Genomic DNA, 12,939 nt, shown 5'->3' on the forward strand with positions numbered 1-12,939 from the left:
TTATTTCGAACAGCCCATCTTCAAGTTCAGAGGTTCTCTCTTCAAGTTTGACAAGCCTGCTGGTTAAACTCTCCATTGTGTTTTTTATTTCGCTGAATAACTTCTTCAGTTCAGCAAGTTCTGCTACATTTTTTTTTTCAGGGCATTGATTTCCTTGTACATTTCCTCTTTCAGGTCCTGCATACTTTTCCTTGTTTCCTCATGATGTCTAGCTGAGTTTTCTTGTATCTCATTCAGTTTCCTTAGAATTATCACTCAAAATTCCTTGTCAGTCATTTCAAGGGCTTCTTGTTCTATAGAGTCTAGAGCTTGAGATTTATTATCTTTGGGTGGTGTACTTTCTTGATTTTTTCATATTTCTGGTGTTTTTTCTTTGATGTTTATTCATTGTGGCAGGGTTTCACAGACCCCCATGGAAGTTCCCTGTGGCTCCCGGGACTCCCCCGCCGGGCTGAGCCAGAGCAGCTCTGCACTTTCACCGTCGGGAAAGACAATAGACAGCCGCTCCTCCGGTGGTGGCGGCGGCAGCTCTCAAACTTTATAAAATAGTTATTATCCTCACTTTATAGATGGTCAAGTTACTTGACTTATCTGATGATTGGCTCATACAGCCAGTAAGTGATGAATCTGAGAAGCAATCCCAAGGCTGCCAATCTCTGAAGCCAGTTGTCCTTCCACACTTTAGAGTACACCAGTGTCTGTGGTCTCTTGTCAGAGGCCAAAACCAGTTCCTCTGTTGTTTTTTGACGGAGCAATTTTCCCTGCCCTCTTTGTTGAAAGATTCCAACTCTTTCGAAACTTCTCTGTTGCTTCGTCTGATGAATTGAGAAGATCCGTAGACTGTCATGACCTGGGCCTGGGTGGTCGCTCTTGGTCTCTGGCACCCAAGGCGGAAGGGCCGCGTGGGAGTTGTGCCCGGTGACCAGCACATGCTCCTCGCGTCTCAGGATCCTTAATAATTTTTAAGAGTGCAAAGGGGTCCTGAGACCAGATGTTTTAGAATTGCTTTAATTAAGCTAATGATTCAAATGTTTTCTTCATTCAACAAAAATTTGTTGACTGTTTGCCATGAGCAGGACTTGGGAACACCAAGTTTGAGAGACAAAATCCCTGCCTCAAGGAGCATGCTCTCTTGTCAGGAAAGATAAACAATTATAATATGATAAATTCAATGAAACTAGTACAGAATATTATGGTTGCTCAGAAGAGGAACACTCAATTATTAGTTAACCTACTATATAGATTAATGGAAAAGACATGAAGGAATGAGAGAACATGATGTGTTCTAGGGAACTGCAAGTGGTTGAATTAGAATATCTTGAGGGTGAATAATCTCTTTAAAACATGTCTTGTTTCTTTACTTACTTTTGCAAATTTGGTTATTATTATTGGACCGTATTCAAAAGGATCTGCTGAGTGCTGTGTAAATGTTTAACAACTGGCTCTGAAAAAAAAAAGAAAAGTTCTCATTTGTAGCATTTGTTAATTTCTATGGTGTAAATACTCCCACTACATCTGATTTCAAACTACCATCATATCAATTTACATGGACTTGGAAAGAAATAAGCACTCCATTATGTATCAATCATACAGATACAAGTGTAAATAACATCAAGAGCATAGATAATAAAATGTAGTAAAATAATTTGGAAGCGATGAGTTTATAGTATTTTTTACTTTAAAAAATTAATTTATCATTATTACTATTATTTTACATTCTAAGATGTTGCAGAGCAGCTGGGGGGAGGAGTAGAGGGGATAGGGGAGAGGGATAGGATGGGAGAAGAAAAAAGAGGGGGCGTGGTCGAGGTCCATGGCACCCCCTGCCCTGGCTCAGGAGCCCAGGGTGCTTCTGGTGGTGGCTCAGTGGTTGTATTAGTCCATTTTTGTGTTGCTATAACAGAATACCCGAAGCTGGGTAACTTATAAAGAAAAGAGGTTTATTTGGCTCATGATTCTGGGATAGCTGCATCTGGTGTGGGCCTTAGGCTGCTTCTACTCATGGTGGAAAGTGGCAGGCGGCCAGCAGGTGCAAGCAGATCCTATGGCGAGAGGAAGCAAGAGAGAGAAAGGAGAGGTGCCAGGCTCTTTTAAACAACCAGCTCTGAGGAGCTGGCAAAAGGCTGCAGCTGTGCCTTTCAGATGAAGTTGCTTGGAGGTGTCAGAGGAGAAGAGGACCTTCATGGCCCCCAGGCCAGCAAGACCACTAATAGGGTTCCCGTGGACCCACACAGGAGCGAGGAGCCAGAACAACTGAAAAAAAGGAGCCACTCAGAGGCCAGTGAGTCATTGCAAGGGATCAAAACTTGGCCCATCTCATGGGAAGTGTTTGGAGTACAGGTGGTGGGGGAGATGGGCCCACTGGGGGAACACTGGGGCACAGCAAGGACAGCTGATCTGCCCCCCAATCAGCACACGACCACTCAGAGGAGGCTGGTTAGGAATATAGAACTGCATGGGGTGCAGTTTGATGAAAAGACTCAGGCCCAGACCAGTGTTTCTACACAATCCAGGTGCACTGGATTTCATTAAACTGGAAAATCCTATAAAGTCAACCATTAAAACCTGAGCTTCACAAAAAGCCTTCCCCAGGGAATCAACAGCAAAGCAGCAATTTAGCTCAACCACAGAGCTCAAGTGCTGGTCCTCACAGGAAGTTCCCCCGTTGTAGAAGTAAGCAAAGGACAACAAATTAGTTCCAGTGCAGAGTTTAAGTGGTGGGAACAGCAAATAATCCAACTCAGAAATGTAAGAAAAAACAAAGTACCCACAACCAGAGACAAAGTTTGATATTAACTAGTAAATGTCTCATTTCACCAAAGAACACCTATAACACCTAGAAGGACCAGAAGTCCCCTGGGCTACCAAGCCAGAAAAAGGGGAGGGCCAGGGGCCTCAGTCATGCCTCAGTCATGCCTGCAACTAGTCCCGAGGATGGGGGCTGAGGGCCTTGGCCACACACCCCTGACAAGTGCAACCATCCCAGCAACAACCATGGAGCTGCCACAGGAAGCCTCCTGGGCTCTCCCAAGGCAGGGCAGTGGGGGGCTGAGGGCCTTGGCCATGTCCCCCTGACATGTGCAACCAGCCCAGCAATGACCACCAAGCTACAGCAAGAAGGGCCCTGGGTTTCTTAGCTGGGGTGGTGGGGGCTGAGGGCTTTTGCCCCCCCCCCCCAACATCTGCACCCAGCTCAGCAAGTACTAAATCACTGCTGGAAGCCCACTGGTCTCCCCTGTGGGAATAAGGGGGGTGCCACAGGCCTCAATCCGACCCCTCCTTCTTCCTTCTTTTTCCATCACATTTCATTCCCCTTTCTCCTTTTCCTCTCCCTCCCAACTGCTCTGCAGCAACATCCTAGAATGTGAAAAAATTAATAAAATTAAAAACAAATAAATAAGTAAAAGTTGTTAAATACAAAAAAAACCCATATTCATGCTGTCTAATGAATAGTCAACTAAGAGGGTGGTTTCCTGTTATATAACCTAGCCTTGCTCAGTTGGCCTTCTTTTAGGGTATGTTCATTGGTCAAATTCTATCACACACACCAGACATATTCAAGAATATTCTGGGGGCCAAGAGCTTCAACCAAACCCCCCCAACATCTACAACCAGCCCAGCAACAACCACCAGAAGTGCCCCAGGCTCCCAAACTGGGGTGGTGGGGGGTCGAGGGCCTCAGCTATGCCCCCTTGATGTCTGCATTCAGCCCAGCAATGACCAAGACACTGCTGGAAGGCCCCTGGTCTCCCCTGTCATAATGAGGGGGTTTCCACAGTCCTCAACCATGTCCCCACTCCTTCCTCCTCCTCCCACCCTATTTCCCTCCCCCTTTCTTCTCTCCCTGCCCCCCAACTGCTCTGCAACATCTTAGAATATAAAAAATCATAATATTAATAAATAAATAATTTAAAAAAAAAAAACAACCAGCTCTCATAGGAGTAGAGTGAGAACTCACTCATGACCTCCCCCGACCCCCAGAGAGAGCATTAATCCATTCATGAGGAATCTGCCCCCATGACTCAAACAGCTCCCAACACTGCCACATTGGGGATCAGATTTCCATGTGAGTTTTGGCGGGGACAACACATCCAGACTCTATCAGCAGTCATCACTGGGCTGGATGTGGACATTGGGGGTGTGTGGCTGAGAGCCTTGGCACCTCCCACCCTGCACTAGCTCAGGAGCTCAGGCACTTCCAGTGGCAGCTTGGTAGTCTTTGCTGGGCTAGATGCAGATGTTGGTGGGGGGTGGCAGCATGCTTGAGGCCCTTGGCATCCCCTATCCCAGCTCAGGAGCCCAGGGCACTTCTGGTGGCAAGTTGGTGGTCTTCACTAGGTTGGATGAAGATGTTGGGGGTGTATGGCTGAGGCCTTGGCCTCCCCCACCCAAGCTTGGGAGCCTGGGGCACTTCTGGCAGCAGGTGAGTAGTCATTCCTGGGCTGGATTTGGACATAGGGGGTGTGGTTGAGGACCCTACACCAGCTTGGGAGCCTGGGGGGTTTCTGGTCCTTCTAGATTTTATAGAAGTGAAATGAGAAATGAGACCTTTACTGGTTAATGTCAGAACTTTGTCTCTGATCTGTGGGTTTTTTGTTTTTTCTTTCAGTTCTGTGTTGGATTATTCACTCTTCCCACCATTTAAACTCTGCACTAGAACTAATTTGTTGTCCTTTGCTTACTTGCAAAACGGGGAAACTTCCTGTGGGAACCAGCACTTGTAGTTGAGCTAAATTGCTGCTTTGCTGCTGATTCCCTGGGGAAGGCTTTTTGTGCAGCTCAGACTTTTTAAGCACTTCCAGATCTTATGAGGTCTAGTACGCCTGGGTTGTATGGGAACTCTGGTCTGGGCCTGAGTTTTTTCAGTAATCAGCAGCCCCTGCAGTTCTATATTCCTGACCAGTCTCCCCTGAGTGGGCCTGTGCTGATTGGAGGGTAGATCAGCTGTCCTTGCTGTGCCCCAAAGTCCCCCCAGTGGGTCTGTCTCCCCCCCAACCAATACTCCAAACACTTCCTATGGGATGGGCCATGTGCCGGTCCCTTGCAATGACTCACCAGCCTTTGAGTGACTCCTTTTTTCTGTTGTCTGTGGACCCCCACTCCTATGTGGGTCCATGGAACCCTGTTAGTGGTCTTGCTGGCCTGGGGGCCACCAACGCCCTCTTCTCCCCTGCAGTCTCCAAGCAAGTTCATACAAAGGGCACAGTAACAGCTTTTATCAGCTCTTACCAGGGCCAGCCTTGAAGTGGTCTGGACTTGAAATGGTTGGAGTGGTTGTTTCTTTCTCTCATTGTGGCTTTTCCTGCCTTCATGAACTCCATAGGTCTCTCCTCCTTTTCCCCTGAGCTCTAGTGGCCCTAGGTTGGCAGTCGTTGCTTTTTAATAGTTGTAAATTGATTGATTGTGGGAGAGGGGGAACCTGGGTACCATCTATTCCACCATCTTGATTGGAAATCTCCTTGTTTTAAATATATAATTTATTTAATTTTAAGTTTATATAGTTTAATTTTTAATAACCAGCTAGCAAAATTCCTAAAAATTTAACAACTTGTTCTTGCAAGCCAGTATTAGCTGTTCCCAGCACACTGCTGGGTCCACTGTATCATTAGTGCTACATTGTTAATTATGGTGTTACCACAGTTTCCTCATTTTGGAGGGGGAAAAATATAAGACATTCTGGCCGAGAGGCAGATGGGAAATTGTAAAACTCCAGTTATGGGTGTGGTTATGAGAGTGTGTGAGTGGGAGACAGGGTGGGCTGGGGGAAGTGGTGCAAGGGCTCAAACAGAAGTGTCAAGAGTGGTAATTATAAAGGCAACATCAGAGAGCCTACACCAGATGTTTCCCCTGAGAGAGGAAAGAGAGGGCACTGCCATTTAAGGAGTGCTTACGGTGTGCTGTGAGTGTGCCAGTCACATGGCACATTGTGTTCCATTTAAACCCCACAGGTACTTGAAAGGCTGGGAGCTGAGCAGTGCAGCACAAGAACACGGGCTTGGGTCTATCTAGCTCCAAAATCCTTGTTCTTTCCATTTTGTTAAGCAGGGCTATGAAATTTACGAGAGAGTGGAACAGGGGTGTCTTGAAGCAGAAACTAAAGGGACAAATGCTGAGGCCAGAGTGGTGTCACAGTGAAAGCAAGATCACAGTGTACCTGACCTGGAAAAGTTACTGCCGGACAAGACAGTCTCATGTCAGTTTGGGACAGCTTCCTAAGAGGGATGTCTCTGGTCTCCGACAGACAGAACATCCTCTTGTGCTCCTTTTTCAGGAAATGCCAAGAACTTTGTGCACTTACAGCCAGCACCATGGGAATTAGTGTAGTAGTTAAAGGAACATGTTATGAGCAAAATGCAGGAATCTAGAGTTAAAAACATCTGATTTATGGCTCTCTATACAAAGCTCCAGCAAGGGAGGAGGAGGAAAGGTTCCAGAAAGATAGTGCTCAGCTCTGCTTCATTTCCACTGCTGCTGCTATTGGTGGTCTTCTGCAGCTTCTTCTCTCAGTCCTCCCTTCAACAGAGGATCTTGGCTTCCCACCAAACACAAACAGATTATTGCCTTGAAACTACAAAGCCTGGGTCTTCCAGGAGTCTCCCCTCCCTCCATTTTCCCTACATCTCATGCTTTCTTCCTCCTGTAAGCCCCCAGACAGCATCAGGGTTGTCGGCCTTGCCCTGCATTCGGTTTATGTGTTGTTTGGGTCCTCTAGAAAGCAGTTGCCAAGATAGAGTTAGAAGGACAAGCAAGTTATTAGGGATAATGCCTATTAAAGGAGAAAGGGAGAAGGAGTTGGTAGGGAAAGCTTCCAGGCTGTGGTGCAGGTCTAATACCTGGGAAAGGAGAAGTAGAAAGAAGGAGGATTGGGTAGGAAGAGCCTCAGACTGTGGGACAACCCTGAAAAAGTCAGCTTGTGAAAAGGGGAGGAACTCCAGTGCAATACAGGAATCCTGGATTGGGCAAAAATGTCCAGGCATAGTACCGTGCTCAGTTACTGTCTGGGGCTGCCTGAGAAGAATGTGGCCTCAGTTCAAGCACTACAGTGGTTCCCAAGGGCACTGGGGGCTGTCAGCTAATTGCTCTCTTTGGAACTGACTGGAGAGTTTGTTTTGTAGGCAGACCTGAGCATCACATCTCCATGGTTGCTACTGCTACTTTTCCAGACAGTGAAGGGCATTTCTCACACACTTGGCTTGGCATTGATGGGAGGAACAGTGGGGTCTCAGTGCAGGTAACTGGCTCCTGACCAGGGTCCTCCTTCTGAACCTCTGATGTTGGAAACTGCTTTGAAGCAGAGCATCTCAGGCAGAGCGTGAAATAGAGCTCCCTAAACCCTCATAACGTAAGCTATTTGCTTCTGTAGAATTGCTTGCTTAACCTAAGTAACTCCATTTTACCCATCTGACCTGCAGACTACCACCCCTGCTTCTGCATGAGAAACTATTGACCTTCTCATAGAAACAAAAACCGTTGCATAGAAACAGGAGCCATACACAGTGAACTACTGCATGGGAACATACACAATGAAAATTTGTATGCTTGATTGCTTTAATGGCTCACTCTTGGCTTCAGTAACCTAGCTACCTAGCTTGCTTTGTGTGCCTGGACAAACCCGTGTGCCAACAGGATGTGGTTTTTGCCTTTAAAAACCCCACAAGACCAAGGCCTGGGGCCATTCTCCCTTGGTTGCTCTTGAGAGACGGTCACTGGCCAGCTAGAGTGAATAAACTGCCCTTTTCTGCACGAGTGGCGTGTAAGTGCATTCTTGCAGGGGGGTGCCTCACAACAAGTGAATCATAAGTGAAAAGAGACAGGAGTGAGGTGGTTATATTGGAGGAAAGAAAAAAAGGCCAGTATGGCTGGAAATTTGTGGGCATGGGGAAGAGTGGGAGGAGATGAGGTCAGAGTGGTGGAAAGGTGTCAGATCACCTGGGATCTTCTTTGCCATGGTGAACAGTTTGGATTTACTCTAAATGCAATGGGAAGCCAAATGGGGAATTTTAATGGGGGGAGTAATGTGTGTTAAGAATCACTGTGGCCACTTGTGGAGAATGGATTACGGAGGAGCAAAAGAGAGGAAGAGCAGCCAGGAGGCTACCACAGTGCATCGAGAGACAGACAGTGGATCCATGTGGACACAGGGAAGGAGGAAATAAATTGACGGATGGAAAACTACGTATTTTGGAGGAGGGCTGATTAACATTGCATGTGAAATGTGAGGGAAAGGGGAAATCAAGGAGCACTCCTAGGCTCTGGGCTTGAGAAATAGGATGAATGGTTGTGAGGTCATATATGCGGATGCTTTGGGCCCCGAGTTGCTGAAGGACCACCTCAATTTTCATATACCGAAGAGTCCGGGGACAGAATAGTCCAGGGATGGTTAATTTAGGAGCTCAAGGATGTCATCAAGAACCTCAGCTATTTCTTTCATTTTTTTTCTCTCCGTTATATCAGCTCTATTCACGGTCCCAAGATGGCTGTCACTACTCTAGGTGTAGCTCCAATACCTGTCATATAGCTACAATATTGTCACAGCATGAAGTTGGCAACAGCCAGATGCAGAAAAAGGAGTATTTCCTTCTGTGTGGCTCATTTACTCAGTGAAGAAAACCTTTCCCAGAAACCCCCACTATCTTCCCCTCACATTTGATTGACTAAAATCACAGCACAGCACCATGCCCAGACAAATCATTGGTGGGAGGGAAGGCTTGGTGCTGGGCATGGAAACTAAAATTAACTGTAAATGAGCAAGAGGAAACTTACAGGGGTGAGGGAAATATTCTAAAACTGGGTTGTAGTGATGGTTGTACAACTCTGTAAATTTACCAAAAATCGTACACTTAAAATGGGTAAATTTTGTGGTCTGTAAATTATACATCAGTAATATTTAAAAAATTAAAAAGAAAAAAATGGGGACCAGAGCCCTGTGGTACTCAAATATTTAGAGTTCAAATAGAGGAGAAGGGGCATGGAAACGTGTCATGAGGACTGAGAAGGGAAACGAGAGGGTAGTGTTGTGGAAGGTGGGCAGAGAGAGTATTGCAAGGAGGAAGTGGTCAACTGTTTTGAAAGCCCTGAACGTTTGCAGAAGAAAGATGAGCACAGAGAGGCGACCACTGGATTTGGCAAGATAAGGTCATGCTGTCTTTGATGGGAGCCACTGTGTCCTCCGCCACCTCTTCATTCCCAGGTTCACTGTGTCTTGATTCTTCACCTTATCTCCCCTCTTCCGTGGCCTTCTTCTCTTCTTCTCACTTGTGACCCACCACTTCACAAATGACTGTGCAGGATAAATGAGTAACAGAAATACACTTTGGTGCCTTTCTACCTTGGATGAGAACAATTGTGGTTCCGGGATAGTCAGCAATCTTATTTCCAGCGGCCTTATTCTCATAATGTATCACTTCAAATTTCAATAAATCTCCTTCAGCCAGAGTTCTCAAGTAACTTTCATTATATTCTTTGAGTCATCCTTTTATAGTTAGTTCTTCAAGTATCTATATTACAGTACTTAACTCACATGATCAAAACAACTAAAAAAGCTGCCTTGTTACACTTTACATTCTGTATCACCAGGAGCTCTGCTGCTAAGAAAATACTAAAAGGAAAAATTCAGCCCCCAAATTAGCTGCAACAGGTTCTTAATGTGTGCTACTAGGGCAAGTCTTTAGGCCAAAATTATTGTAATCAAATAATCAGTTCCGAACACCACCAAAAGATCCAGGGTTATGAACCAGTCCAGAAATCCACTGTGATGTTGATATATAAAGGATTGTGTTCCATGGACATAATTATAAGAACAAACATTCAACCCGTCTCTTCTCCAGACTCGTGATACCTGGTGCAATTGCTTCATTCATTCTACATTCACCTCATTGCCTCTGCCTCTAGTGTGGAAGATCATCGTGTACTTACCCGCGGCAGGCTTGGCCAGGATGTTTTCATTCTATGGAGCTTGGCCATGAGTCTGAGGTCATCATCTTCCCCTTCCCATCCCCAGTAGTTGTTAGGGAATCCATTTGCTTGGAAAAATTGATCTCAGTGTAGGGCAGTAACACCCTCAAAATATCTGTCACAACGTAGCCTGTACCCAGTGCTGTTCCTGGCAACCACCAGATGTTTGGGCTGATCCTCACACTTACAAAGGTTAAAGTCATTCTCAGGCAGCAGGTGCACATTGTGGAATATGAAGCGGTCCCAGTTTTCTTCCTTCGGAGCTTCTAGATAGCCCACATTCAAGAGTTTGGCTTGATTAAACATTTTACTTCCAGCCTGGTGGGTGATGTAGATGCCATACTCCAGCTTCTGCAAGAAGGGGCGAAGATGTTCTAGCAGGTACATCAGATGTTTCTCTCTGTTCTGGTAGGGAATAAGGATGGTGACCCACTGTAAAGCCTTACATTCCTCAGGGTGATACTGGCCTCCGAACACTGCCTGTACATCTTCCGAAGTAAGATCTGGTTTGAACATGAGCTTGTACTGGCCTCTGAGGTATGGAGACACGGAAGGGCAGTTGTCAAATTCTGCCTTCTTCACGGATGCTTCATTAGTCAGATGGCTTTCCTTCCCAAAGCTATCCCTTATTGAAATTAGCCTTTAAATCCTTGGCCTTAGGAATCTCTCGAATAGTACCCACAAAGTAGTTACTGGTGGCCCACCGAACAAGGCACAAAGTAAAAAGCAACAGTAAGCGGAATTTGCAGGAAAGGTGGAACGTCAGGTTGAAGCCGGTGTCTTTTATGAGTAGTAATGTCTCTCTCCGCTTCACTGCAGGCAAGGGAGCTTCAGGTTAAACTTTTCCAGTCTGATGGTGAACTTGCTGACAGCTGAAGGTGCAATGCCTGCTGTTGCTCAGTAGTTCTGCTCCAAGGATCTTTGCCTTGGAATGTTCCCACTCTGAATAAAAGATCTTCAAAGTGATGGTCAGTTCTCAAATCATCTGCATCATCTCTGGCAGCAGAGGCAGCACTGCCCGTACCTGAGCACTGCCTCCCACCCAGCTCGGCCTCTGCAGGCCCCCGGCCCGGCCCACTGCTCGGGCTGAGGCCCCACACCTGCCCAGCCCCAGCCCGGCGACTGACCCAGCCACTGCCCAGCCATCCCAGCGCGGTGCTGGCATCTCCAGAATTGCGCATCTCCTCTTTGGTTTACTTTTGCTTTCTCCTTCTAAAATGCCTTGATTTGAAAGTTTAACTCTTTCTCGATTAATAATAAACAAGTTTAAAGTTATGAATTCTCTTCATGACTTTAGAAGTATCCCATGGTTTCCACGCATTGTGATTTTAATATTGTTATTGTCTACATTAGTTTCAGTTCTTGATTTGAATTTTTCTTGACCGAATTGAGAAAAGCTTTCAAAATTTTTTCGTGGTAGAGCTCTTTGTTTTTTATTTTCATTAATTTTCACAGGTAAGCTAATGTCTCCTGCTGTAATCACATTTCTGTCCACTTCCTACATTTGTTGAAGTTGTTGCCATATGGATTTAGGTGCTATGTTATTTGCTGTAAAAACATTTATGATAAATAGATCTTCACTGTGTGTACCGTTTATTTTGGTATGGAGACCATTGTTGTCTATTTTTCTTTCTACCAAAGTGGAAAACTTTCCCTATTGCATAGCTAGGCCTTTTCTTCGTATTACAATATATTCTAATTTTTCTCCCATTTTGTGCCTGTCCATCATCAAAAAACCCACATCTCATAATAAACAGATGAATTCATAACTTCTACATCTTTGTTACCAGACCTAGAATGCCAGGTTCTTTGGGAGTCAATGTCATGGAAATGAACACTGAATCCAGTATACAGTTGAGGGAGTGAGGTTTACTGAGAGATAGCTTGTGCATGAGGGGGTCAACTGGAAAGGGAGGTGTTGCTTTCCGAGTGTTCAGTGCGAGGAGTTTCTACAGGCAAAAGAGCTGGGCAGGGGGCTTGGGAAAAAGGGCGAGGTCTCTGGTCTCATCATTGGGGTCTTCATCAGTTGGTCACAAGGTCTTCTATTTTCAGCCTCAGCAGGTGGGAGGCTGATGGTTATCCTCCTCATTGTTTTCTTGAGGACTGCAAAAGAACGCTTATGAAAAGGGGTTAAGCAACCTTGAGTAATGATATGTTTGTGGGAAGGGGACATACCTGTGTCTTTAGGGCTTATCTTTAATCCCTGCCCACCCTGGTGTTTCCTGCAACAAGATGTGTTCTGTTGCCGCTGGGGTCTCTGCTGCATTTCCAGCACGTACACTACCGCTGGATTCTTGGTGTGGACAACAAAATGGAGTCTCTCTTGTCAGCCCTATCCTTTCTCCCGGCTCATCTTGACCTACAGCTTCAATTACACTGTTAGCATTCCAGATGTCTCAGGGCCTTTCCTAGCACAAAGAAAAACGTAGAATTTGGGGGACTATACTCCCAATAAAACCAACCAACCAATCAAATGTACGGATTTATAACTTGGACAACACAGAGAGCAGAAGGGGGCTGCTAGACCCTAGAGTTTTTATTAAAGAATCACCTGGGGAGTTGGTAAAAAAGACTCAGGTTCCTGGACTCTGATCTCAGAGATCCTGTATCTTAAGATGGTAAGGGTCCAGTGGAGACAAAAAGGAAATTTCAAATAAGCACTCCATGTGATGTTGCTGAAGATGGCCTGTGGACGCCCTTAGAAAAGGAAAGGCCTCTGGCTAAAAAGTAAATGCAGAAATCCAGAGGATGCATAAAAATTGTCTATTCCTCTTTTTCCATGGGTTCCATAAAAGGACATCTCTGCATGGAGCTACTAGGAGAACAATGCTATTGCCACACACACACTGATTCTAGATCTTCTCTTGCTCTCTGCAAACACCTAGCATCCTTTCTTTTCTCCAAGATACCACTTACCTTACCCTGTATTTTGCTATTGAAGTATAGCCCTAACGGAGAGGCAGAAAACAGGACTGTCTTCCATGC

General features: G+C 45.7%; 1 pseudogene; it reads right to left on the reverse strand.

Annotated features, from left to right (window-relative positions):
- Positions 1-9,726: 9,726 nt before the first annotated feature.
- Positions 9,727-11,135, reverse strand: LOC103608922 (annotated as a pseudogene).
- Between the last annotated feature and the right edge of the window lie 1,804 nt (positions 11,136-12,939).

The sequence above is a fragment of the Galeopterus variegatus genome, unplaced genomic scaffold, assembly GCF_000696425.1.
Source record: "Galeopterus variegatus unplaced genomic scaffold, G_variegatus-3.0.2 Scaffold8982, whole genome shotgun sequence".
In the NCBI taxonomy this organism is placed as follows: Eukaryota; Metazoa; Chordata; class Mammalia; order Dermoptera; family Cynocephalidae; genus Galeopterus; species Galeopterus variegatus.